Source organism: Schistocerca serialis, chromosome 9 (genome assembly GCF_023864345.2).
Source record: "Schistocerca serialis cubense isolate TAMUIC-IGC-003099 chromosome 9, iqSchSeri2.2, whole genome shotgun sequence".
Lineage (NCBI taxonomy): Eukaryota > Metazoa > Arthropoda > Insecta > Orthoptera > Acrididae > Schistocerca > Schistocerca serialis.
Window position 1 is genome coordinate 499993948 of NC_064646.1, and position 26075 is coordinate 500020022.

General features: G+C 45.9%; 1 protein-coding gene and 1 non-coding gene across 5 annotated transcripts in view; one reads left to right on the top strand and one right to left on the bottom strand.

Annotated features, from left to right (window-relative positions):
* Positions 1 to 26075, bottom strand: part of LOC126419062 (uncharacterized) — a 1102766-nt gene that overhangs the window by 41571 nt on the left and 1035120 nt on the right. The gene's annotated exons all lie outside the window — the stretch shown is intronic.
* Positions 16555 to 16629, top strand: Trnas-cga (transfer RNA serine (anticodon CGA)). The gene has a single exon. It is a non-coding gene; the product is annotated as a tRNA-Ser (tRNA).

Sequence of the window (26075 nt, forward strand, 5' to 3'; positions counted from 1 at the left end):
CCGTGGCGTGGCTGTCTTGCTACGCCACAACAGTGAGAGATCTGGAGAATGTGCTGGCCAGGTCAGCAGTCGAACATTTTCTGTATCCATAAAGGTCCATATAGGACCTGCAACATGCGGTCGTGCATTATCCCGCTCAAATGTAGGGTTTCGCAGAGATCGAATGAAGGGTGGAGCCACGGGTCGCAACACATCTGAAATGTAACGTCCACTGTTCAAAGTGCCGTCAATGCGAACAAGAGGTGACCGAGTAGTGCAACCAATGGCAGGGTGTTACGCCAGTATGGCGATGACGAGTACACGCTTCCAATGTGTGTTCACCGCGATGTCGCCAAACACGGATGCGACCATCATGATGCTGTAAACAGAACCTGGATTCATCCGAAAAAATGACATTTTGCCATTCTTGCACCCAGGTTCGTCGTTGAGAACACTATCGCAGACGCTCCTGTCTGTGATGCAGCCATGGTCTCCGAGCTGAATGTCCATGCAGTTGCAAACGCCGTCGAACTGTTTGTGCAGATGGTTGTTGTCTTGCAAACGTCCCCATCTGTTGATTCAGGGATCGAGACGTGGCTGCACGATCCGTTACAGCCACGCGGATAAGATGCCTGTCATCTCGACTCCTAGTGATACCAGGCCTTTGGGATCCAGCACGGCGTTCCGTATAACCATCCTGACCCCACCGATTCCATATTCTGCTAACAGACATTGGATCTCGACCAACGCGAGCAGTAATGTCGCGATACGATAAACCGCAAACGCGATAGGCTACAATCCGACCTTTATCAAAGTCTGAAACGTGATGTTACGCATTTCCCCCCCTTACACGAGGCATCACAACAACGTTTCACCAGGCAACGCCGGTCAACTGCTGTTTGTGTATGAGAAATCGGTTGGAAGCTTTCCCCATGTCAGCACGTTGTAGGAGTCGCCACCGGCGCCAACCTTGTGTGAATGCTCTGAAAAGCTAATCATTTGCATATCACAGCATCTTCTTCCTGTTGGTTAAATTTCGCATCTGTAGCACGTCATCTTCGTGGTGAAGCAATTTTAATGGCCAGTAGTGTAGTTGTAAGTCTAGGGGACTGATGACCACAGATGTTAAGTCTCATAGTGCTTAGAGCCATTTGAACCATTTTTGAACTGTTACAAATCGGTTACTTCAAGGATAGCTCGAGCCACACGCCTTGTATCGCTCATTCCGCTGATCCCAAACTACCGAAATTTGCGGTTTCAGTGGTGTCAAGCGAGATCTCATTGGAGGCCTGCGTGGAGGGCTGTTGTATTTTCTGATGACTGCTGTTTCTGCCTCGGTGCCAGTGACGGCCGTGTGTTGGTTAGGAGGAGGCCAGTTGAGGAGCTGCAACCAAGTTGTCTGCACGCTAGACACATTGGAAGTACACCTGAGTTACGTTCTGAGGTGCAATTTCGTATGACAACAGGAGCACATTCGTGTTTATTCCAGACTCCATGATTGCACATTTTTGCGTCAATGTGGTGATTCGACCTGTTGTGCTGCCATTCATGAACAGCATTCCAGGGGATGTTTTCCAACAGGATATCACTTGCCCACATACCGCTGTTGTAACCCAACAAGCTCTACACAGTCTCGACATGTTCACTTGCGCTGCTCGATTACCAGATATGTCTCCAGTCGAGTGTATATGGGCCATCATCGTACAACACCACCGTCATCCAAAACCAGTATTAACAGTCTCTGTATTAATCAACCGAGTGCAACTTGCATGAAACTCCATCCCGCAAACTGACACCCGGCACCGGTGCAATACAACGTATGCGCGTTTGCATCTAACAGACTGCCGGCCGATGTGGCCGAGCGGTTCTAGGCGCTTCAGTTTGGAACCGCGGGACCGCTACGGTCGCAGGTTCGAATCCTGCCTCGGGCATGGGTGTGTGTGATGTCCCTAGGTTAGTGAGGTTTAAGTAGTTCTAAGTTCTAGGGGACTGATGACCTCAGATGTTTAGTCCCATAGTGCTCAGAGACATTTGAAACATTTAACAGACTGGTGGCTACACCGGTTATCAATGTACCAGGACTTCACATTTACAATAGCTTATCTCGCGCTTACTTTAACCTGTGATCTTGCAACGTTAATCAGTAAGTGTGTTACCTAAACAAACGTATTCCCTAAATTTCTACAGTAACTTTTTGTTTTGTGATTTTTTCCGTCAGTATGTCAGCAGTAACGCAAATACTGACAGTGAAATCCTGTATTCGATAATGAAAAACTTGTTCTAATGTGGGTTGTTTCCCTTCAGCCACCTTCCTACCGCTTCTTCTTTTTAATGGAGTATATGCAATTTTATTTATAAATTAGTAGTACAGTTCCTCTTTTTTTGTATTCTGAAATAGAAAGGATTTTATCTCGTTGGTGGTAGAGGATGCAGTAGAAAAATCTTGGCTGTACTTTCTCCCTTAGCGACTTCGCCCAATTTGCATCCTTTCCATTTCTTTTTCGTATCCGTGTGTGTGTGTGGGGGGGGGGGGGGAAAGGGAGGAAGAGCGAGGGAGGGTAGAGGGGGGGAGGGGGGGGGGGGAAGAGAGAAAAGAATGTTCCGAAACACTTTTTTCCATCGTCATTAGGTTTTGACGGAACCGCAGCACACTGATAACAAAACTGCCGACAAAAATGGGGGATTGCGCAGATTATATTGCACTAAAATAAAAAAAGTTCAAATGTGTGTGAAATCTTATGGGACTTAACTGCTAAGGTCATCTGTCCTTAAGCTTACACACTACTTAACCTAAATTGTCCTAAGGACAAACACACACACATACCCATGCCCGAGGGAGGACTCGAACCTCCGCCGGGACCAGCCGCACAGTCCATGACTGCAGCGCCTTAAACCGCTCGGCTAATCCTGCGCGGAGCACTAAAATAAGTGAAACAGCTTTTTGGCGGACTGCCACGAAACAGTCTGTAGTACACATACTATAGTAATTTCGTCCTGCTTATCATTATATTTAGTAAACAACAGCAGCAACTTTGAACTAACGGAGGGTATTTTGAACATTTTACCAAGCAAACTGTTACATATTGTAATCGATAGGGCCTTATGAACATTTTATGCAAGAAAAGATTCATTTAATGTTGGTACATCCTGTTTCTTTGAGTTTTTCATGATTAACGTAATTATGAAGTGTAAAATATGCTGTAACATAGTCTACATTGACAAAGGAGAGAAAGCACATCACGAAATAGCCTGCTGGCCTCTGTGGCCGTGCGGTTCTAGGCGCTGCAGTCCGGAACCGCGGGACTGCTACGGTCGCAGGTTCGAATCCTGCCTCGGGCATAGTGCTCAGAGCCATTTGAACCATTTTTCGAAATAGCCTAGACTGACAAAGAACAAAGAATTAGCTCACTGCCCATGTTTCTGTAATCCGTGATATAAACAGATCGCTCACTAACATCACTGCGGCATCTACTCGCAATAGCAGCAAACCAGGTACATAGAATAAAGTATTACTTCGCAGAATAAAAGAAATTAAGATGGTTTCCAACTATACGTACGCACAAAGTAGTAATCTTTTTTTCAGCAGGTCCGATGTTAACGCCGCTCCAATGCGTCTCTGCATTTTGATGTAGTGGTGATCATTTGTACAGGAACTCCAGTCATCTTTCCTTCATGTCTGCAAATTTTTCAATAGTCTTATTGGTCCATAGTATACTGCAAGAACGTTTTGATGCGTTTCAGTGATGAAAAACAACGCTCTGCTTCTGATGTGGTTCAAATGGTTCAAACGGTTCTGAGCACTATGGGACTTAACTTCTGAGGTCATCCGTCACCTAGAACTTAGAACTACTTAAACCTAACTAACCAAAGGACATCACACACATCCATGGCCGAGGCAGGATTCAAACCTGCGATCGTAGCGGTCGCGCGGTTCCAGACTGTAGCGCCTAGAACCGCTCCAGCCGGCTCTGATGTGGTCATTGGAATTGTAATTATTGTTACCAAGAGTTTCACAGTTCCGCTCCACGTATCACAAAGATTATTATCTATTACGTAATGCAGCAAGGTCAAAGCTCCACGCATACTTCTGAACTCCTTACTCTCTTTCATAAATAACACTTACTTGTTTCCAAAAAAGAACAGCGTTCAATTGGAGCTCTGGAAGAACTTTCTGGAAAACTGGAAGAGTAAGTATTGAAGTTCTTTGGTAGAAAAAGAGGGGACGTAACTAGGTGCCTAGTGAACGCAGATCTTTCTTTCGCCTCGTAACTTATAACCTCAAATACTTCTTCTTCGTACTAGACTGCACATCACTCCTCCATCTTCAGTTCTCCCTCTTTTGAGATACCCGTACAAATCTGTTGAATTTTCATCACTTCTGTAATTTTGTAATTTCACACACGTAAGCTGTCAGCTGATCTCGTGCGTAAGATGGGCCAGTATCCCTTTTCTGTTGATGCTTATACAAAATACCGAGATGGATCACAAATTTGAGAGTAGACGAGAGCCAGGAAATGAATCTTTTGTCCTTTAAAATCGTTACTAGGCCACAGCCTTGTAGGACAGCATTTTCTTTACACAGTTTTTCCCCGCTGCTCCTGTTACTCATGCACTTGATAGTATCTTCCCTACATTCGGAAACAGTATTCACACTTCTTGACAGGAAATTCCGGCGACTAGGCACTGAACGTGGCAGTCGTTTTCGTACTATTTCGTCGAGAATTGCTGTTCTTTCTGGAGATGCTGAATAGAAGCTGCAAATTTTCTGAAGTTCGATGAAAAATATTTGCACATTTTTTACTAATCGAAGCGGCAATAAGCATAATGAGATTCATCTGGACATAACAATGAATGTATGAAGCACTGGAAAACTTTTCCTGAGCGAGATCGTGTACCCCACGTGACGATGCACTTATGACCGTTGCCCATTCACACGTTTGCGCCGTTAATTTTTGCGGACAGTTCTCCAAGTGGTCATTTATCTCTTCTGTCGTGTACATGGCAAGGACTGGACATCATGCTTTTCTGGTGCTATGAAGTCCCAAAATCATTCAACTGGTCTTCCATTAATGATGGATCTACACACTATAAGCAGTTGGAAATCGCAGGCTGCACAGGTGGTTTCGTGAGCTATTACAGCTAAAAACTCCGCATCTTTCCTTTCCTGTCTTAACTTCCTCTCGGCAGACTTAGAAGCATGCATTGTGGATGGCTTTAGAGGCGCCTTTGAAAACTGTTGCTTTTTCTATATGCGATTTTCATAGTCTAATTCTTCACTAAATTAGTCAAGGCGCGGAAACCACAAGGATCTGAAGACGATTCAGTTTCATCACGCTCTCTGAGTGCAAGTTCCAACGCACCACAGAAACGTATAAAGACAATAATTAGATTTAGTATATATATATTAACAATAACTTTTTGGTCGTGTAATGCAACAGATCTTCTGTGCCCACTCTGTAATTGGGGAGCCATATTTACATTCGCGAGACTTAACAGATTCGAAACGTCATTCATATGAAACTTCCTGATGGTTAAAACTGTGTACGGGACCGAGACTCGAACACGGGACCTTTGCCTTTCGCGCTATTCACATGGACTGAAAAAAAATCATGTAGAGGCGCTGAATCTCACAGACGCCATTTTTAATCGAAGCAAGCTCTCCTGCAAATAATAAGCAGGGAAAACAAAATAACGCGTTTTTCAAATCACAACGACAAAGTCATTCATGCTTTCTGTGCAGTTCAGTGTTAAAATTTCTACTGAATTGAGGACTTTTCGTTTTAACTGTCTGCGAAATAGTCCAAGCAGAAGTCGACCTACCTAGCCTCTCGATTTTTATTTTTTCATCAAACTGCATAAACTTAACGGTTCAGGGAGCAACGTAATTTGTGACATTATTTCACGTGTTTACTAGTTACTCGAGCTCCAAGATTAACTATAACACGGTCTGAAGTAATGAAAACGTACAGTAAACAGTTACTTCGCTCGCAGGTAAACGTGAACTGGTAAGAAAGGACGAGAATCCCGCTCTGTTCGAAGATCTGACAGTTCCGATTCTCACCGGAAGAGTTCGGGTCCTGTTTCTGCCGCTGGCAGGGTGGCTGGGGAGAAGAGTTTGTACACACAAGGCCCGTTTGCGGCAACACTGTTGCCAAGCGTCGGCCCGCACCCCGCAACCCCGTTCGCGGGCGCACTGCAACCCCTGGCCGTAGTCGGCACATTTCCGCCGCAAAATCTGCTGCGTTCGTCGCGAAGAGCCGGAGCCCCGAAAATTCGAAAGAGATAAACGGTGCGCTACTACTGCATTTGTATAGAAAGCTCAAAAACCAAACTGAATCGAACAACATTATTTCTGGGGGCGGAAACCTGTAAACGATGCAGGAGCCATCCCTGGTTTCTGCAACGTCAGTGTAATACGAGGGCTATCCACAAAGTACATTACGTTTTGGAATTAAAAATAAATAAAGTATTGGAAATATTTTTTATCATACACAGATGAAAGCCACACTTAAATACTACTTTTCTACATAGTTGCCATTTAAATTAAGGCACTTATCGTAGCGACGGACGAGCTTGGAAATTCCTTCGTCGTAAAATTCGGCCGCCTCCGCCTTCAACCACATGGTTACCTCTTCTTGAAGCTGTGCGTCGTCATCAAAACGCTGCATAGCCATCCACTTCTTCATTGCTGGGAATAATTGGAAGTCGCTCGGTGCCAGGTCGGGACTGTACGGCGGATGAGGAAACAACTCCCACTTGCCCGCATCTCGTGGTCGTGCGGTAGCGTTCTCGCTTCCCACGCCCGGGTTCCCGGGTTCGTTTCCCGGCGGGGTCAGGGATTTTCTCTGCCTCGTGATGGCTGGGTGTTGTGTGCTGTCCTTAGGTTAGTTAGGTTTAAGTAGTTCTAAGTTCTAGGGGACTGATGACCCTAGATGTTAAGTCCCATAGTTCTCAGAGCCATTTGAACCATTTGAATTCCCACTTAAAAGATTCGAGAACCTCACGAGTGGCATTTGACGTGTGGGCCCGGGCGTTGTCGTGAATCAGCAAGATCTTTGGGCAAAACTTTCCCCGGCGCTTGTTTTGTATTGCTCTTCTGAGGTTGTGCAGAGTTTGGCAATACCTTTGAGAGTTTATTGTAGTGCCTATTTCCAGGAAGTCCACAAAAATCACACCTTTTCTGTCCCAAAAGAGGTAACCACGTGGTTGAAGGCGCAGGCGACCGAATTGTAAGACGAAGGAATTTCCAAGCTCGCCCATCGCTACGATAAGTGCCTTAATTTAAATGGCACCTATGTAGAAAAGTAGTATTTAAGTGTGGCTTTGATCAGTATATAATAAAAAAAATTTCCAATACTTTATTCATTTTTAATTCCAAAACGTAATGTACTTTGTGGATAGCCCTCGTATATTCTTCTTCTAGGCGGGAGGAATGTTCCCTAGATGTCTGGCCATGGCTTTCTGTGACACCCTGTGAATACTGCTACTGTCATCCAGGAAAAGAGGAAGACGGGAGAGTGTACACTCATATCAAGATGTAGCAAAACGGGCACACCTTGGTCCAACGAGAATGATAAACATCGTGGTTAATTTTCACGGTAATCTGAATGAGTGGGCCGAAGTCGAGCTGCGAGAAAGACCCCCAAGACATGACACAATCATCTTCGGTCTGAACTCCAGAAGTCATCGATGCTCTCGACCTCTCGGATCACTGGAAGCGTCGAAACTTCGACTCGTCGGTCCAACGAGACGCCTGCAGTCAGCTTCTGTCAACGGCTGGCCCACTAAAGACGTGCAGCAATATGTGCCATTGTGAGCTGTGCCCTACTGTGAGACATCCGACTCCACGCGTCGACTGAATGCCGCTCGCTTCGCAATGCTCGCCAAAAAACTGGGTTAGGTGAACTGCATTCACTGACAGCAACAATGGCTGACGGGTCAGGAACTGGTTGTCTCCGATAACGCATGGCATTCGGTTCAGGTCGTGGTCGGTTAGAACCTAGTAACGACAACTGTTGTTACGCAGTGTTACACGATATATGGGGTGGTCCATTAGTGACAGGGCCAAATATCTCACGAAATAAGCGTCGAACGAAAGAACTACAAAGAACGAAACTCGTCTAGCTTGAAGGAGGAAACAAGATGGTGCTATGTGTGGTGTCACCGCCAGACACCACACTTGCTAGGTGGTAGATTTAAATCGGCCGCGGTCCATTAGTACATGTCGGACCCGCGTGTCGCCACTGTGTGATCGCAGACCGGGCGCCACCACAAGGCAGGTCTCGAGATACGGACGAGCACTCGCCCCAGTTGTACGGACGACTTTGCTAGCGACTACACGGACGAAGCATTGCTCATTAGCCGAGCCAATAGTTAGAATAGCATTCAGCTAAGTCAATGGCTACGACCTAGCAAGGCGCCATTAGTAACATTGCATGTATCTATGGAGTCTCACTTATATCGTCAATAGCGATGTACCAAGGATGGATTAAAGTTAAGTATTACAGAAGCTACGTACTTTTCTTTATAGCATTCATTACGTATCCTGTTACAGACCTATCTCTTGCCTGCGTGAAGTAAACGCGTGCCTTTCGGCTACTTCCGTGGCGTGACTGTCTTGCTACGCCACAACACTATGGTTGACCCGCTAGATGGCGCTGTCATAGGTCAAACGGATATCAACTGCGTTTTCTTTTAAAAAAAGAACCCTCATTTTTATTACATATTCGTGTAGTACGTAAAGAAACATGAATGTTTTAGTTGGACCACTTTTTCGCTTTGTGATAGATGGCACTGTAATAGTCACAAACCTGTAAGTGCGTTATATCACGTAAGATTCCCCAGTGCGGATGGTATTTGCTTCGTGATACATTACCCGTGTTAAAATGGACCGTTTACCAATTGCGGAAAAGTTCGATATCGTGCTGATGTATGGCTATTGTGATCAAAATGCCGAACGGGCGTTTGCTATGTATTCTGCTCGGTATCCTGGACGACATCATCCAAGTCTCCGGACCATTCGCCGAATAGTTACGTTGTTTCAGGAAACAGAAAACGTTCAGCCACACGTGAAACGTCAACCACGACTTGCAATAAATGATGATGCCCAAGTAGGTCTTTTAGCTTCTGTCGCGGCTAATCCGCACATCAGTAGCAGACAAATTGCGCGAGAATCGGAAATCTCAAAAACGTCGGTGTTGAGAATGCTACATCAACATCGATTGCACCCGTACCATATTTCTATGCACCAGGAATTGCATGGCGACGACTTTGAACGCCGTTTACAGTTCTGCCACTGGGCACAAGAGAAATTACGGGACGATTAAAGACTTCTTGCACGCGTTCTATTTAGCCACGAAGCGTCATTCACCAACAGCGGTAACGTAAACCGGCATGATATGCACTATTGGGCAACGGAAAATCCACGATGGTTGCGACAAGTGGAACATCAGCGACCTTGGAGGGTTAATGTATGGTGCGGCATTATAGGAGGAAGGATAATTGGCCCCCATTTTATCGATGGCAATCTAAATGGTGCAATGTATGCTGATTTCCTACTTAATGTTCTACCGATGTGACTACAAGATGTTCCACTGCATGACAGAATGGCGATGTACTTCCAACATGATGGATGTTCAGCACATAGCTCGCGCGCGGTTGAAGCGGTATTGCATATTTGATGACAGGAGGATTGGTCATCGAAGCACCATACCATGGCCCGCACGTTCACCGGTTCTGACGTCCCCGGATTTCTTTCTGTGGGGAAAGTTGAAGGATATTTGCTATCGTGATCCACCGACAACGCCTGACAACATGCGTCAGCGCATTGTCAATGCATGTGCTAACATTACGGAAGGCGAACTACTCGCTGTTGAGAGAAATGTCGTTACACGTATTGCCAAATTCACAGGGGCTGACGGACATCATTTTGAGTATTTATTGCATTAATGTGGTATTTGCAGGTAATCACGCTGTTACAGCATGCATTCTCACATTGGAACAACCGAAATGCTTCAAATGGCTCAGAGCACTATGAGACTTAACTTCTAAGGTCATCAGTCCCCTAGAACTTAGAACTACTTAAACATAACTAACCTAAGGACATCACACACATCCATGCCCGAGGCAGGATTCGAACCTGCAACCGTAGCGGCCGCGCGGTTCCAGACTGTAGCGCCTTTAACCGCTTGTCCACCACGGCCGGCGAACAACCGAAATAAAATATTCAAACGTACCTACGTTCTGTATTTTAGATTTAAAAAAACCTACCTGTTACCAACTGTTCGTCTAAAATTGTGAGCCAAATGTTTGTGACTATTACAGCGCCATCTATCAGAAAGCGAAAAAAGTGGTCCAACTAAAACATTCATGTTTCTTTGCGTATTAAACGAATATGTAATAAAAATGGGGGTTCCTATTATAAAAAAACGCAGTTGCTATCCGTTCGACCTATGGCAGCGCCATCTAGCGGGCCAACAATAGCGCCATCTGGTTTCCCCCTTCAAGTTATAAAAGTTTCGTTCTTTGTAGTTTTTCCGTTTGACGCCTATTTCGTGAGATATTTGGCCCGGTCACGATCACTGTATAGTAACTTCATTCACGGTAAGGCCATGGGGCACGTCCAAAGAGGATAGCTCTTTTCTGCCTTTCTGTTACGTCTCCATGGACCATTCCATGAATTACGACACAAAAATTTTGGCCCATACGTCAGACTTTTGGAGCTCGATTATCAATGAATCTGTGGAAATAAGACTGTCTGACGACGAGACTCTCATCAATCGAGAGAGTGGTTATCAGCTGAACTCTGCTTGGAATCCTGTTATAGAGAAACTTCGTAGTCGACGTAGTTATCTGCATAAAGATGGAAATCGACCTGACACCGATACGCCAGGCTTTCGCAGTGGAGGGCGCGAGGCGCAGCGCAAGGAGCCGTTATGAACGCGCACGCTGAGCAGCGCATGCGCAGTGTCACCTCAGAAGGCTTTAAATAGCAGAGCTCAGGGTGTACTCGCCAGTACTACTACAGTGGCACTCACCTGAAGATGGCCAGAAGACTCTGCGCCGAGGAAGTTACTGATATCCGGCAGTTCTCCCGTGTTTTTATGGAACAATCAGTATGCCGGGAAAGCTTTAAACATCACATGTATCACTAATGTTTTCCTTTGTGAGCTAACAAGGAAACCCTCGAGTGCGCGGTCGCAAGTTCAGTATGGCTCATCTGAAAGTGTTGTGTTAACAATTACGGCACGAAAAAACTTACGTGGTAAGGCTTCGCCATGTGCATCAGGAGGGCAACAGAAATTGAATGTCCCGGAGGTGCAGAGACCAACCTTCTATGCGATGTACATATTACACTTCACAAAATGGACATCGTCGATGTTCAAGAAATGTTCAAAACAAACTATTAACTTGCACCGTGAACACCGAATGAAAAGGCGGGTCACAGTGATCAAAAAGGTTCGCACCAGATCGAAGGCGAAATCCTTGGGAATTACACTGAAGAGCCAAAGAAACTGGTACGGGCAAGCGTACTCAAATAAAGAGATGTGTAAACAGCTGGAATATGCCGCTGCGGTCGGCAACACTCACATAAGAGAACAAGTGTCTGGCACAGTCGTTAAAGCGGTTAATACTGCTACAACGGCAGGGTATCAAGATTTAAGTAAGTTTGAACGTGGTGTTACGAGTCCACGCACGAGCGACGGGACATAGTATCACCGACGTAGCGATGAAATTGAGATTTTCCCGTACGACCATTTCACGAGTGTACCGTGAATATAAGGAATCGGGTAAAACATCAAATCTCCGACATCGCTGCGGCCGGAAAAAGATCCTGCAAGAACGGAACCAACGACGACTGAAGAGAATCGTTCAACGTAACGGAAGTGCAACTCTTCCGCAGACTGCTGCAGATTTCAATAGGACCATCACCAAGAGTCAGCGTGCGAACCATTCATCGAAACATCATCGATAACGCAAAATTTTACGCCTCGCCTGGGCCCGTTAACAACGACATTGGACTGTTGACTGTTGTTGACTGGAAACGTGTTGCCTTGTCGTACGAGTCTCGTTTCAAATTGTATCGAGAGGATGGACGTGTACGAATATGGATACTCTAGATACAACTCTGACAGTGACATGCACGTAAGCATCATGTATGATCACCTGCATACATTCATGTCCATTGTGCATTCCGACGGACTTGGGCAATTCCGGCAGGACAATACGACACCCCATTCATCCAAAATTGTTCAGGAACACTCAGAAGAGTTTAAACACTTTTGCTAGCCACCAAACTCCCCAGACATGAAAATTATTGAGTAGGTCTGTGATGCCTTGTAATGTGCTGTTCAGGAGAGATCTCCTCCACCCCCCCCCCCCCCCCCCCCCCCCGCAATCTTACGGATTTGTGGGCAGCCCTGCAGGATTCATGGTGTCAATTCCCTCCAGCACTGTTTCAGACATTAGTCGAGTTCATGGCACGTCGTGTTGCGGCAACTTTTGCGTGTTCGCAGGGGCTCTACACGATATTAGGTACGTGTACCAGTTTCTCTGGCTCTTCAATGTACAGACTGTGCAAGACATTCAGTTAGGTATCCACTATGAAAGAACGCATTGATGAAACGGAGTGATGATAACTGATGGAATGTTATGACATGCAACCGAATGCGAAACAGTCTCTCGTGGAGCTTATGGTGAAACTGGCTATCTTTTAAGGTGTACCTGCAGATAGTGCGATAATTTGTTTTATAGGCACGGAAGAAACAAACATCCAGAGGTTGAATTTGCCCAGTCGTTCCAGGGAGTACGAATTGCCATGTGACATACTTTTCAGGAGGGATAGTTTGCTCTAAAGGAGCATAATTTTTATATACAGGCCCGAATCAAGCAAAATCAAGTTATTTTGACTAGCTAGTGGCCAAAAGGAGTGCTCATACCATAATTATAGTTCTCTTACGCCCTTGTCCTACTCTTGCTTGCTATCCCCTACCGCCCTTGCATGCAACGCACACGAGAAAGAATCATAGGGATCAGAGCCTTTCCAACATCTCGCAGCAAAACAAGTAACATTCCAGCAAATTTACCATCGAGACTAACAGTCGGTATAGCTGTACACGAATGCATAAAATGATCTTGATGCAACTCTCTTGGTACATCCAGTTTCCAGGGTTCCTTTAATATGCAAATCCCTATTGGCCGAAATGCAAATAAATTCCTTACTGAACGATGGGAAAGCTTCTTTAGCTCATCTATAAATTTTCTGTCCGATTCCGTAGTTTGCTGTGCATCATCAAGTTAACGCTTTGTTTGAAATTTCTTGAGCTTACGTCCTCCAAAACAGTATCACTGTTTGAAGTTATCCACCCATCCACTCCTTACCTTGGAATCACTGTAATCTGTGCACGCTAATCTGATGTGCATAACATAGTGGGTCATCATGCACATCCTGTAAATTGTATTGAGCATACCTGAAACGCGCAAACACCAGTTTTCGTAACAAGTCTGCGTTGTCCTCCCATGAAGAACCGTAGTTTTTCTTATGCACTACAAGGTCATATTGTTGTGTACCTAGTGGAAATCTGTTCATAATTGTGCTTTTTTTGCGCTGTGGATGATCTTCCATGTAGGTAATTATGTTTAGTACCTCCTCCTTGGACAACAATTCTCCTTTACTACGTTTCGCTGGAGGCAGCATTTGTGGCTCGCCTCCGCCAACGATGATGGACTGCATGGCTCGACACCTGTTTCAATATGACTTCCACTTGTAAAACACGTAGCGACATCACTGTACTCCTCATGTACATTGTCCACAGAGTTCAGTGGATATAAAACCACAGATTACACTGACCCATCTTGCAGAAACGCTCGTATTTCATCTGCCACTTCTTCCTCACGCTGCTGGCCGGAGTGGCGGAGCGGTTCTAGGCGCTTCAGTCTGGAACCGCGCGACCGCTACGGTCGCAGGTTCGAATCCTCCCTCGGGCATGGATGTGTGTGATGTCCTTAGGTTAGTTAGGTTTAAGTGGTTCTAAGTTCTAGGTGACTGATGACCTCAGATGTTTAATTCCATAGTGCTCACAGCCATTTGAACCTTTTTTTTTTTTTTTTTTTTCTCACACGCTGCGAAATTCTTTGAGTTCCTTTCTGACGAAATTTCGACTTGGGCATCTGTTGTTGCAGATATAATGAAATGTTTTCTACGTTTATCGTTGCCATTGCACTATCAACACCACAAGCACAGTAGCAGTGTTTTGAGTTACTCGTCGACTGTGGAGTTTGACAACACTCCGTAGCCTCATGCTGTGCTCATCATTGAACACCTGCAGTCCCGCACTATGTTGCCACCGGCAGCCAATATTTTGGTTCCGTGTAAGTGGGTGACTCATATTTTATTTGGCGAGCTTACGTGAAGTCTGCACGCTGCACGACTCTCTAACTATTAGGTTAAAGAGCTGTTCAAGTACCAAAAATGATACTGACCCAAAAATCATGTGCGTTACTATACTGTTCTGAGCCGACACGTGCAGAACATATACGAAAAATGTACTCCACGATTCAAAGCGAATTCTTTTACAACATACCAAATATTTGTGTTTCCCGGTATAAGAAACTCGTGCTTTTTGTCTCTTCATGGTATATTCGGTAATGATAAAAAATTAAAATTATATTAAATAAAAAAAAGCTGTCCGCTTGAACGTATCTAATTAAACGTCCTCGTAATGAGTCCCTATTGGGCCCGCATAACGCCATAATAATTTGAAAAAAAATAATGTTATGCGAGCTGAACGAATATGTTCGCATTCAGACGACCCTCCAATTACGGAGCTCTAATTACGCCGTTCCGAAATTACGCTTCTGCTAATGGAGCCGGGGCAGCGAGCATCACTCGCTTTGCCTCCGCTGTTTTGTTTTCGTTACGCGATGTTTATCGAGCAGCTCTGTAGGCGAGTGAATACAAACTGCTTGTAATAACGTTTTAGCAGTTCCAATTAACAATTTACCAATTAAACGTTCGGGGCGGACGCTGTAAGCGGCGAGCCTCGTGTCTTCCGCGGATGCAGTTGGCTGGCCTCTGTTCCAGCGTCGTGAGGGGCGGACGGCTGCGCACGGGGTCAGAAGCGAGAAGGCCCGAAATCTGTGTCGGCGCTCGATTTATTCCTCTCTCGTGTCAAAAAGATTAAGCTCCGCATCCGACGGATTTCAAATGTCCTTTTATATGCGACAGTACAGAGAGACACGTAACCGTAGCTGGGCACCGTTAATCAGAAAGTTAACTTCGCCGGCCGGCGTTACCGAGCGGTTCTAGGCGCTACAGTCTGGGACCGCGCGACCGCTACGGTCGCAGGTTCGAATCCTGATCGGGCATGGATGTGTGTGATGTCCTTAGGTTAGTTAGGTTTAAGTAGTTCTAAGTTCTAGGGGACTGATGACCTTAAAAGTTAAGTCCCATAGTGCTCAGAGCCATTTGAACCAAAATTAAGTTCGCTAATCGTTACTAAAAAGTTACAGCAGATGTATCGAAACTTTAAGTTGATCGCTAACTCGTAACAGTAAAGTTCATGTTGCGAGCGTAGTGGGATGAGCGAGAGAATCAAACATTTTACGACTGTACAAATAAAAACGTTTTGGTTAGGGAAGTTTAAGTAGGACACTGAATGTAAATAAAAATGCATTGGTCCACACTAGCTTGAGACACACCGCTACCAACTCGTGCGATGCCAAAAGACTCTGAGTCTTTAAACACGATTACGGCTACTGGCTCCGCTGTCGATATTGGAATGTCCACGATCGATTTTTTTTTCGGCTTTCGTCGACAGGACACTGCCTTCGCTGTTTCTTCAAACCGTACACAACGCGATTCATGCGTTTTGTTTCAAATTGTTAAGGCTTGAAGTGTGATCCCTAACTGTTGGTTTTTTCAGGCAATCACAATTTACAATGGAAAAGTACTTGTTCTCCCGATCTGGATACAAAATTAACGTAATCACTCAAATGTGGCCACGAATTTTTTATTCTGTGTTGTCAAAGCTTTGCAGTACCTAAGCAAACGGTTCGATTTTACTGACAAAAACTTGGTATTTACAATAAGCGGTATGAATTTAAGAATCAGTGTTGAATTTGTTCCGGCGTAACGAAAAGCGACGGCACGAAGATGAAGAACGCGACAGCAGAGAAGGCTGAGAGACGACGCCGGCCAGTAGCCCGCTGACTAGGACCGCACCACGACAGGGGCGGCCTCAATGACATTTTCACTCTGCAGCGGAGTGTGCGCTGATATCAAACTTCCTGGCAGATTAAAACTTTGTGCCGGACCGAGACTCGAACTCGGGACCTTTGCCTTTCACGTGCAAGTGCTCTACCAACTGAGCTACCCAAGCACGACTCACGCCCCGTCCTCACAGCTTTACTTCTGCCAGTGCCTCGTCTCTTACCTTCAAAACTTTACAGAAGCTCTCCTGCGAACCTTGCAGAACTAGCACTCCAGAACATTCGCAGGAGAGCTTCTGTAAAGTTTGGAATGTAGGAGACGAGGTACTGCCAGAAGTAAAGCTGTGAAGACGGGGTGTGAGTCGTGCTTGGGTAGCTCAGTTGGTAGAGCACTTGTCCGCGAAAGGCAGAGGTCCCGAGTTCGAGTCTCGGTCCGGGACACAGTTTTAAGATGCCAGGAAGTTTCAGGAACGGCCTCTAGAAGAAGACAACATAAGCGCCGCTCCTCCAGCTTCGGCCGCAAAGCAGTAGACCCGGTCTGGCAGACAGGACAGTGGAAGACGGACACTAGTGGAGCAGTTATTAGTGATCCATATCCATTGCTTACATGGACAGTGTATATAGTGAAGGACACTGACTTATTTGGATGTCGACCATCGCTTGCGACACCACTGTAAATCTAAAGTTAAGTATTGTCAATCTTCTTTATTGTAATAAAAACTATTAAAGTAATTTGTTGGTATCGTTGTACAGCTATCAGAGAAAGTGGTATCCTTCAGGCATCCTGTAAGAGACGAGTGGGCGGGACCCCACAGAATCTGACTATTTTGTTAAGATAGTCGAAAATTAAGAGCTACAAAAATTCAATTTAAATATGGATAGTCTATGAGGAAACTGCGTTAATGTATTAAACAAAATTATATGATCGAATATATACTGTACTTCTGAAGGTTTTGACATATACCTTGCACAAAAATGGCAACAAATATTTAATAAGACAGAAGATGATTTTACAAATTTATACAAATTAATTTCGTTTGTACTGTCGAATCACGCCACTTCACCACTGACAAAGACAGAGTTTATCTGATCAATATTACGTGCCAAGACGAAAGAAACGAAGCATCTGTGAATTTTCTATGAAAAGTGAATTATTTAATTACGTTACCTTAAATATTGGCTGCAAAGAAGCTGTGATGCTATTTAGCAGTGACAGTTATTTATTAGATATTGCTAGAAGGAATAAAATATATATTTTTTAAAAAAAATAATCAAGCAAAATAAGTAATACTTTATTTTGCTACACTGTACTTTTTTTCCTACCTTTAACAACCAATATTCCTCATCTGCTAAAAAATGTTGTAACTCAACATCTGCAGACTCGAACTAAAACATGATTTTTGCGGGCGGCGCGGCGTCAATTTTGTCCAAAGTACTAGGTAACTAAGTAACGATGGAAATTTAACAGAAGTTAAAGAGACATTTAACGTTTTCTCAAATTAACTTAAAAAGTTAATCCATCACCCAAAAAGTTAATTTCGTTAATAACGGATTGACGGTCTTGTGCCAAGCTATTCATGTAACTTGGACATTCATGACCCAATACGCCATCATCTGCCAAATACTGATGATTAAAGATACCACCTCCACCAGGATTCGACCTCTCGCTCGAGCACCAGTGCACTGGTGTGGGTTAGCCACTTCAGCTACAGACGTGGATGTGTGGCATATACCGAACTCGAGACACAAAATACTTGCCCCACAAGTGCAAGATTTTGCCGCATAGGGCAACTAACAGAGCTTTGTTTTCCTCCTGTTGAGCCCAGACATTATAACGTTTAACTACAGCAGTTCTCGAACCTAACGGACAGCTTCCCCGAAGCCTGAGACATCTATAGGCCGGTCGCCGTAACCTGCAAGCCACCGTACGGAATGTGCAGGAGGATATTTCCGATAGAAGGCGCACAAACTGACTTGGCTCTTACCTGCGCAGCTGGCGCAACTGTGGAGGGGATGAGGGTGGTGGGGGTTGGGCGGGGAGGGGGCTGCTGTCGTGAACGACCGCCGCACTGTAGGGGAGCTGCAGGTCGAGCCTCTGCGTTTAATGTGTCAGCTGCAGCTAGCCACTGTGCAAACAACTGTATCAAAAACATCAAATGGCTCTGAGCACTATGGGACTGAACATCTGAGGTCATCAGTCCCCTAGAACTTAGAGCCACTTAAACCTAACTAACCTAAGGACATCACACACATCCATGCCCGAGGCAGGATTCGAACCGTAGCGGTCGCGCGGTTCCAGGCTGAAGCGCCTAGAACCACTTGGCCACACCGGCCGGCAAACAACTGTGTCGACAGGTGCTACGCTCCAGGCTAATATCCCCGAGGGATATCCAAATGTTAACTCGGGAACTCTCCGAAGACAAAGTTCCCAAGTCAATGATGATGACGTTTGGTTTGTGGGGCGCTGAACTGCGGGGTCATCAGCGCCCGTACAAAGTCCGAATTTTTAGACAGTCCGATTTGTACACAATCGAATCTAGTCACTGTCACGAATGATGACGAAATATGAGGACAACACAAACATCCAGTCCCCAGGCAGAGAAAAACCCCCAATCCGATCGGGAATCGAACCCAGGACACTGTGATCCAGAAGCAGCAACGCTAGCCACTTGACCATTACCTGCGGACCTGAGTCAATGAACGGCGGACTGCCAGGTGGAGGCAAATGCTGAGAAAGTCGACGCAAACACAGAAGCTATTGCAGCACTTGGGAACAATCGGAGAGCCGGAGTCTGCAAACGGAGAGTGACGTTATCGTGGCGGTTGAGAGACACTGTCGATGCACGGACGAGGATTGTGTTGTTGACGATTCCAAGCAACAGCTGGGGTAGGCACACGCGCGTGCTTTCTGCTCGAAGAAAGCGTATATCCTGCAAGTTATGACTTGCTTATGCGGAATGTGTCACTTACCACCAATATCAGCGACGTCAACCCGAAACAAATGGAATAAAAATTCACTAAACAACTCGCTACGATAACTTTTAATGCCAGCATTAGCTACGGAATTCCGAGCAGAGCGCTCACGAACCTACTGAGCTGTCGGAGGTGCGCAGAGCAAGTCTAAACCCGACCGCCACCGTTCGCGACTCCCAAGTGTAGGCAAAGCGGGGTGTCGCAAGGGGGGCTTAGGCACAGTGCGACAGTAAGCATTAGGTCACCGAACCGGCAGAAAAGAACCTTTGATAGGGGAAGTTGGCTAAGTCTGAAGGCATTAGGAGAACTGACAACGAGGGACAACCAGGACACGCGATGTCACAGCCATCCCCGCAGCCGCAGGACGCACGGGAAGCGTCAACATAAATACTCCGGCCTTCTTAAGGAATATCAGATTGCCGAGTCCAGATTGTAAGTGCATAGTGTAAGTCCTCGTCTCAGTTAACCTACCGGTGAGGGAGGAGGCTACGGAAGCCGACCTTTCGGCACACCTAGACCTCTCGGTTCGTCTACGGAGCCACGTGTCTCACCGAAAGGACTCGGCCACTGCCGACTTCCGAGTCGACGCTGACGGGGCGCGAAGACTGGAAGGTCTGCCAGGGGCTCCACCTGCGCGAATCGTATGCTGTCCGTCGTCTGCCTTCGGGAGGGAGCTCCCCTGCTGCCGTTCGTCCCGTTTCTGCGGCAGGCGCCGGTGCTGCCAGCTTCCGTCCCGTCGGTGCGTCCGAGGGCTGACATCTGCGTGACAGCGGGTGAGATGGCGCGCGCCGCTAACCTGTGATCTTTTTCAGAGCGCGCACTGTATCGATTATAGTTCGCTGTCCTGGTGCGGGTGGCGCTGCGTTGGCGATCTGCTATGACGTCGCTGGCGTTTGTTTGCGGTGGCCGGCGGAAAGCGAGAGGGTAGTTGGTTTTTCCGGGTATTGCATGGAACGTGAAGTTCGCTCTGCCTGACCGCCTAGTGACTAGCGCTGAAGTGGTTGTGCCTCGCAATATGAGCAGTGGTCTGGGGCTGAGGCGACTCGCCGCTGTGCTGGCCATGCGGTGGTGATTAATTGAAGTCGGCGTATTTGTTCTTCCTGCCTGTCTGATGTGGAGATCCGGTGGGGTCCCGTGATACTCTGGCCCCGAAACAACTAGTTGCTGAATTTTGGAGTCGTCTGCCAGGTTAGGGTGTGGGCTCGTTTGGCTCTTCAGATTTTCCCCTGGAAGCTCCAGCAGCGGTTTGTGAACTTTTCTGATGTGGGACGGTGTTGTTGGAACCTTTTGCTGTGTGTGTGGCTCGTTACGATATTTGTTGGTACTAATTTATTTGCTCAACTGGAGTCCTGCCCGGAGTTGCGTTCGTGTATGGTACATTTGGCAGTCGATGTGTTAGGTAAAGTCTGCCTAAGAAGGGCGGTTTTGTACAGTATATACACAGTGAATTACTGCTGCTTGGTATATGTGGTCTTCTGGGACCTGAACAACTTCTGAACAACACGATCTAGTCAATTTGGTTGTGTAACAGCATTTCTTCTTCTTCTTTCGTTTCACCCTCTTTGGGGTACGCTGGATCAATCATTTCTTTGTGCGTTGTTCTTTTCTTAGGGCCCAGTATTTCTTCATTCCTTCTGATCTTCTTCTCCTCTCTTCTTCCGAGATGAAAGATTTGGATTTTTGTGTGGATTTGTCTTGAAACCTTATGTTTTCATCTTTAGTAATTAATTTAGCAGTTCGACTAATAAGTGAATTTCCTGAAATATTTAATTCCACTAGGTCTTTCTCAGTTTCTTTAAACCAGTTGGGCTTCGTTTTCGGGTTACGGAAGAAGTCAAAGATTTGTTTAGTTAATGTGTTGGTATTCATGCTGAGAAGATGACCATAAAAATTTATTCTCCTTTTTCGCATAGAATCTGAAAGTTTTTCAATTTTCTTGTAGAGAGTTTCACTTTTGATGTATATAATCTTATTGTCTTGAAATTTTGGCCCAATGATTTTTCTTAAAATTTTTCTTTCCTTTACCTCAAGTTTCTCCATTTGGCCTTTGAAATTCATGTTAAGTGTTTCTGCTGCATACAGTGCTTCTGGCTTAATCACTGTCTTGTCTTGTAACAGCATTTACTGGTACGATCTGTATTTTTTTTTTACTGTGTTGTTATTAAGTTGGAGCAATAGTCACGTTTGGTGTCGTTAAGGCACTTCTAAGACTGTGGTTTGACTATTCATGTGCGCTTGGCTTTCATTGTTTCGTTTTAGGAAGCGAGAATTGTTTGAGATTTCTGTGTTGGCTTCCGGCACTTATTAAGAGCGCCCGAGTTAACGGCAATGTGGTCATCATGTGCTGTCGGGATGTTATACTGCATTTTGAATTTTATTTTGTGTTGATATTATCTGTAGTGTATTACAGAACATAACCAACGTGCGTTAGAGATGGGCAGTTGTGAGAGGCATGTCGAGGAGCTCTCAGCGGTTTATTTCGGGGACCGTTTCTAGTGGGAAGGCTCCGAAGTGTTGAGAGCTCGCTCGTCTGTGATTGCGTTGGGAGTTGCCCTCGCCCTTTGGTTGTATCGAATTATTATTTTGTTATTGTTGTGGACTGACAAGACAGCCAGTCAACAGTGACGGGTAACCGAAAGGCACGCGCTTAAACTCACGCAGGCTGGCGTGAGGTCTGAAACAGGATACGTAATGAATGCTATAAAGAAAAGTACGTAGCTGCTGGAATACTTAACTTTAATCCACAATTGGTGAACATTGGTCTTGTTACTGTACATGCTTCATTAGATACATAGCAAAGGATAAATGGCGCCTTGCTAGGTCGTAGCAATTGACTTAGCTGAAGGCTATGCTAACTATCGTCTCGGCAAATGAGAGCGTAATTCTCCGTGAACCTTTCCTAGCAAAGTCGGCTGTACAACTGGGGCGAGTGCCAGTACGTCTCTCTAGACCTGCCGTGTGGCGGCGCTCGGTCTGCAATCACTGATAGTGGCGACACGAGGGTCCGACGTATACTAGCGAACCGCGGCCGATTTAAAAGGCTACCACCCAGCAAGTGTGGTGTCTGGCGGTGACACCACAGTTATTATATTTAATGGTTGTGTGTTGCGCTTCTTTCATTTTATGGTGCCAAGCGCCATTATATTTCTCAAAGTTTTTTTTATATAAATCATTTTAAATTGTAATGCCAAGTTAACTTATTATTGGATTTTGTCTTCTGGAAAAACTCTAAAAGCACTATTGTAAAAGGTTCTTGATTTTACGGTGGCAAGCCGCCGTTATTGTTTTTAAAGCTCATTCTTTAACAGTTTGTTAAGTTTTGTAAGTTATACGAATTTGTTTTTACTTAAAAGTGTTTAGTATTGGCAATTTAATAAATTGTGTACAGAGTGTGCTGTTTGGATATTATTGGGTGGAACTCATTGGATAGTCGTCCTATAAGAAATTCATATAACTTGCAAAACTTAACAAATGGTTAAAGAATGAGCTTTAAAAACAATAACGGCGGCTTGCCACCATAAAATCAAGAACCTTTTACAATAGTGCTTTTAGAAACTTCCTGGCAGATTAAAACTGTGTGCCGGACCGAGACTCAAACTCGGGACTTTTGCCTTTCGCGGGCAAGTGCTCTACCAACTGAGCTACCCAGGCACGACTCACGCCCCGTCCTCACAGCTCTACTTCTGCCAGTACCTCGACCCCTACCTTCCAAATTTAACAGAAGCTCTCCTGCGAATCTTGCAGAACTAGCACTCCTGATAGAAAGGATATTGCGAAGCCACAGCCACAGCCTGGGGGATGTTTCCAGAATGAGATTTTCACTCTGCAGCGGAGTGTGCGCTGATATGAAACTTCCTGGCAGATTAAAACTGTGTGCCCGACCGAGACTCAAACTCGGGACCTTTGCCTTTCGCGGGCAAGTGCTCTACCATCTGAGCTACTGAAGCACGACTCACGCCCGGTACTCACAGCTTTACTTCTGCCAGTATCTCGTCTCCTACCTTCCAAACTTTACAGAAGCTCTTCTGCGGATCTTGCAGAACTAGCACTCCTGAAAGAAAGGATATAGCGGAGACATGGCTTAGCCACAGCCTGGGGGATGTTTCCAGAATGAGATTTTCACTCAGTGAAAATCTCATTCTTCAAAGTTTTTATTTCTTCTCCAAGGATTTTAATACCAATACCGAACTTTTCTTTTGTTTCCTTTACTGCTTGCTCAATACACAGATTGAATAACATCGGGGAGAGGCTACAACCCTGTCTCACTCCCTTCCCAACCACTGCTTGCCTTTCATGTCCCTCGACTCTTATAACTGGCATCTGGTTTCTGTACAAATTGTAAATATCCTTTTGCTCCCTGACACCTTCACAATTTGAAAGACAGTATTCCAGTCAACATTGTCAAAAGCTTTCTCTAAGTCTACAAATGTTAGAAATGTAGGTTTGCCCTTCCTTAAGAGGAATAAGTAGCGCGGCCACTGCGGCATAACAGGATGTCAGGCGGGAAATATTTACTTGTTTCTCTTTCAGTACGATAATTCACAGACGTGCGCGAGTCGAAAGTAACATGGATTCGTGAATGCGCATTACAGAGGCGGTCATCTTCAAATGCGGTACATACTCGCAACAAGGAATGTGAAATGAAATTAAAGATGTTGTGATACATCGCAATGAGTAGAAGAAAAATGACATTCAAACACTTAGTAAACGTTTGTAGCCGTCTTTCATACTGCATAACGTATTTAATCAATTAATCACCCGCTCACAAAGAGAAAGCAACAGAACTTCGCCAGACAGTATCACTACTCTTGGATAGCTGAGGGCGGCAGCAGTCTGAAACAGACAGCAGGCGACGCCGAATGAGCCAACTTTCGCTCACCTCTGTTTGGGGACCGTTAACCGCGCCCTTACCGCAGCGCTGGCGGCTCGTAACACACTAAGTTATGTAGGTTACCAACCGTACACATGCGACTCTAAGTGCCGACCTATAATGTCAGTATTGGCTTCTGAGCAAGAACGTTTGACAACAATCGCTGAACAGGGCCCTCCAAGATACCCACTCCAGTTTGTCACCCGTTGGCCCAATTTCTTGTGCGGCTTACTAAGCAAACACAAATCACCTAATTACTGTAAATACCGGAGAGGGGGGCGATGAGCTCTGACGCCACGTTAAATCACATCTCAGACAGATCTGGCGAGTTGGGGGAATGGAACTCGCCACTGTGTTTCTCGAGTCACTCCACCTTACTTCTGGCCTCGTGACAGTGCGCGTTATCTTGTTGAAACACGCCACCGTCGGCAAGCGAGGCCCATCGTTAGGAGCGCTCGCTGCATTCTGTGTCTGCAGACACACTTGTACCCCGTCCAGCGTCAAAGTCTGATGTTAGTTCCACCACAGTTCGCCACCTGTCCTGTTTTACCAGTCTGCCCAGCGTACGACGTGCGAAATCTGTAACGAGGGGTGGCCGCCCATTCCCACGACGTCTGGACATGGCTTCACCTTGGTCTCACCACGTTTTGAAGACACTCGCCACAGCGCTCCTCGAACACCCGACAAGTCGTGCATTTTCCGAAATGCTTATGCCGAGCCCCCGGGCCATCACAACCTGCCCTCGGTCAAACTCAGACAGATCGCGCGCCTTCCAAATTACACACAAGGACAGCACGCTCACTGATAATACAAGCAGCGTGCGTTTCTCCGACTAGCAGTCATTCCTCGCCAGATGACGCTGCTGTTGCCTGGACGCTTTTATATCGATAGTAGGTCGGTGGTTATTATGTTCTGGTTGATCAGTGTATACAGATGACGGTACTATTATGTAAACAAGGTACAAATGGGCAGTGCATTAGCGGAGTCATTATTTGTAACCAGGTGGTCCACGTGAAAAGATGTCCGACGTGATTATGGTCGCGCGATGTGAATTAACAGACTTTGAACGCGGAATGGTAGCTGGAGCTAGACGCATGGGACATCCCATTTCGCAAATCGTTAGAGAATTCATTATTCCGAGATCTAAAGTGTCACGAGTTCGCCGACAATACCAGATTTCAGGCAATACCTGTCACCATGGACATAGCAGTGGCCAACGGCCTTCACTTAACAACCGAGAGAAGCGGCGTCTTCGTAGAGCTGCCACTGCTAAGAGACAAGCATCACTGTGAGGAATAACTGCAGAAATCAATGTTGGATATACGACGAAGGTATCCGTTAGGACAGTGCGGAAAACGTTGGCGTTAATGAATTATGGCAGCGACCGACACGAGTGTCTTTACTAACCGCAAGACAGCGCGACATCACCTACAGCGCCTCTCCTGCGACCGTGACCATTTCGGTTGGACCCTAGATGATTGGAAAACCGTGGCCTTTCAGATGACTCAAAATTTCAGCTGATACGAGGTGACGGTAGTGTTCGAGTGTGGCGCACACCCCAGGAAGCCACGGGCCCAAACTGTCAACAAAACACCGCGCAAACCATAAAGGTGTGGGCTGTGTTTACATGGAATGGACAGCGTCCTCAGGTCAAAATGAACGGATCATTGACAATGGTTCAACTAATTGCAGACCATCTGCAGCCATTCCAGGGCGTCATGTCCTCAGACAACGATGGGATTTTTATGGATGCACTTGTCACTTGGCCACAATTCTTCGCGAGTGATTTGAGTAACATTCTGGACAATTCGAGGGAATGATTTGTCACACAGATCGCCCGACGTGACTCTCATCGAACATTCATACGACATACCGAGAGGGCAGCTGGCTGCACACACAGTCCTCTGCCCCGGCAACACTTTCGCATTTATGTACGGTCATACAGGCAGCACGGCTCAGTATCTCGGCAGGGGATCTTCAGCGACTTGTTGAGTTCATGCCACGAATCCTGCCTCGGGCATGGATGTGTGTGATGTCCTTAGGT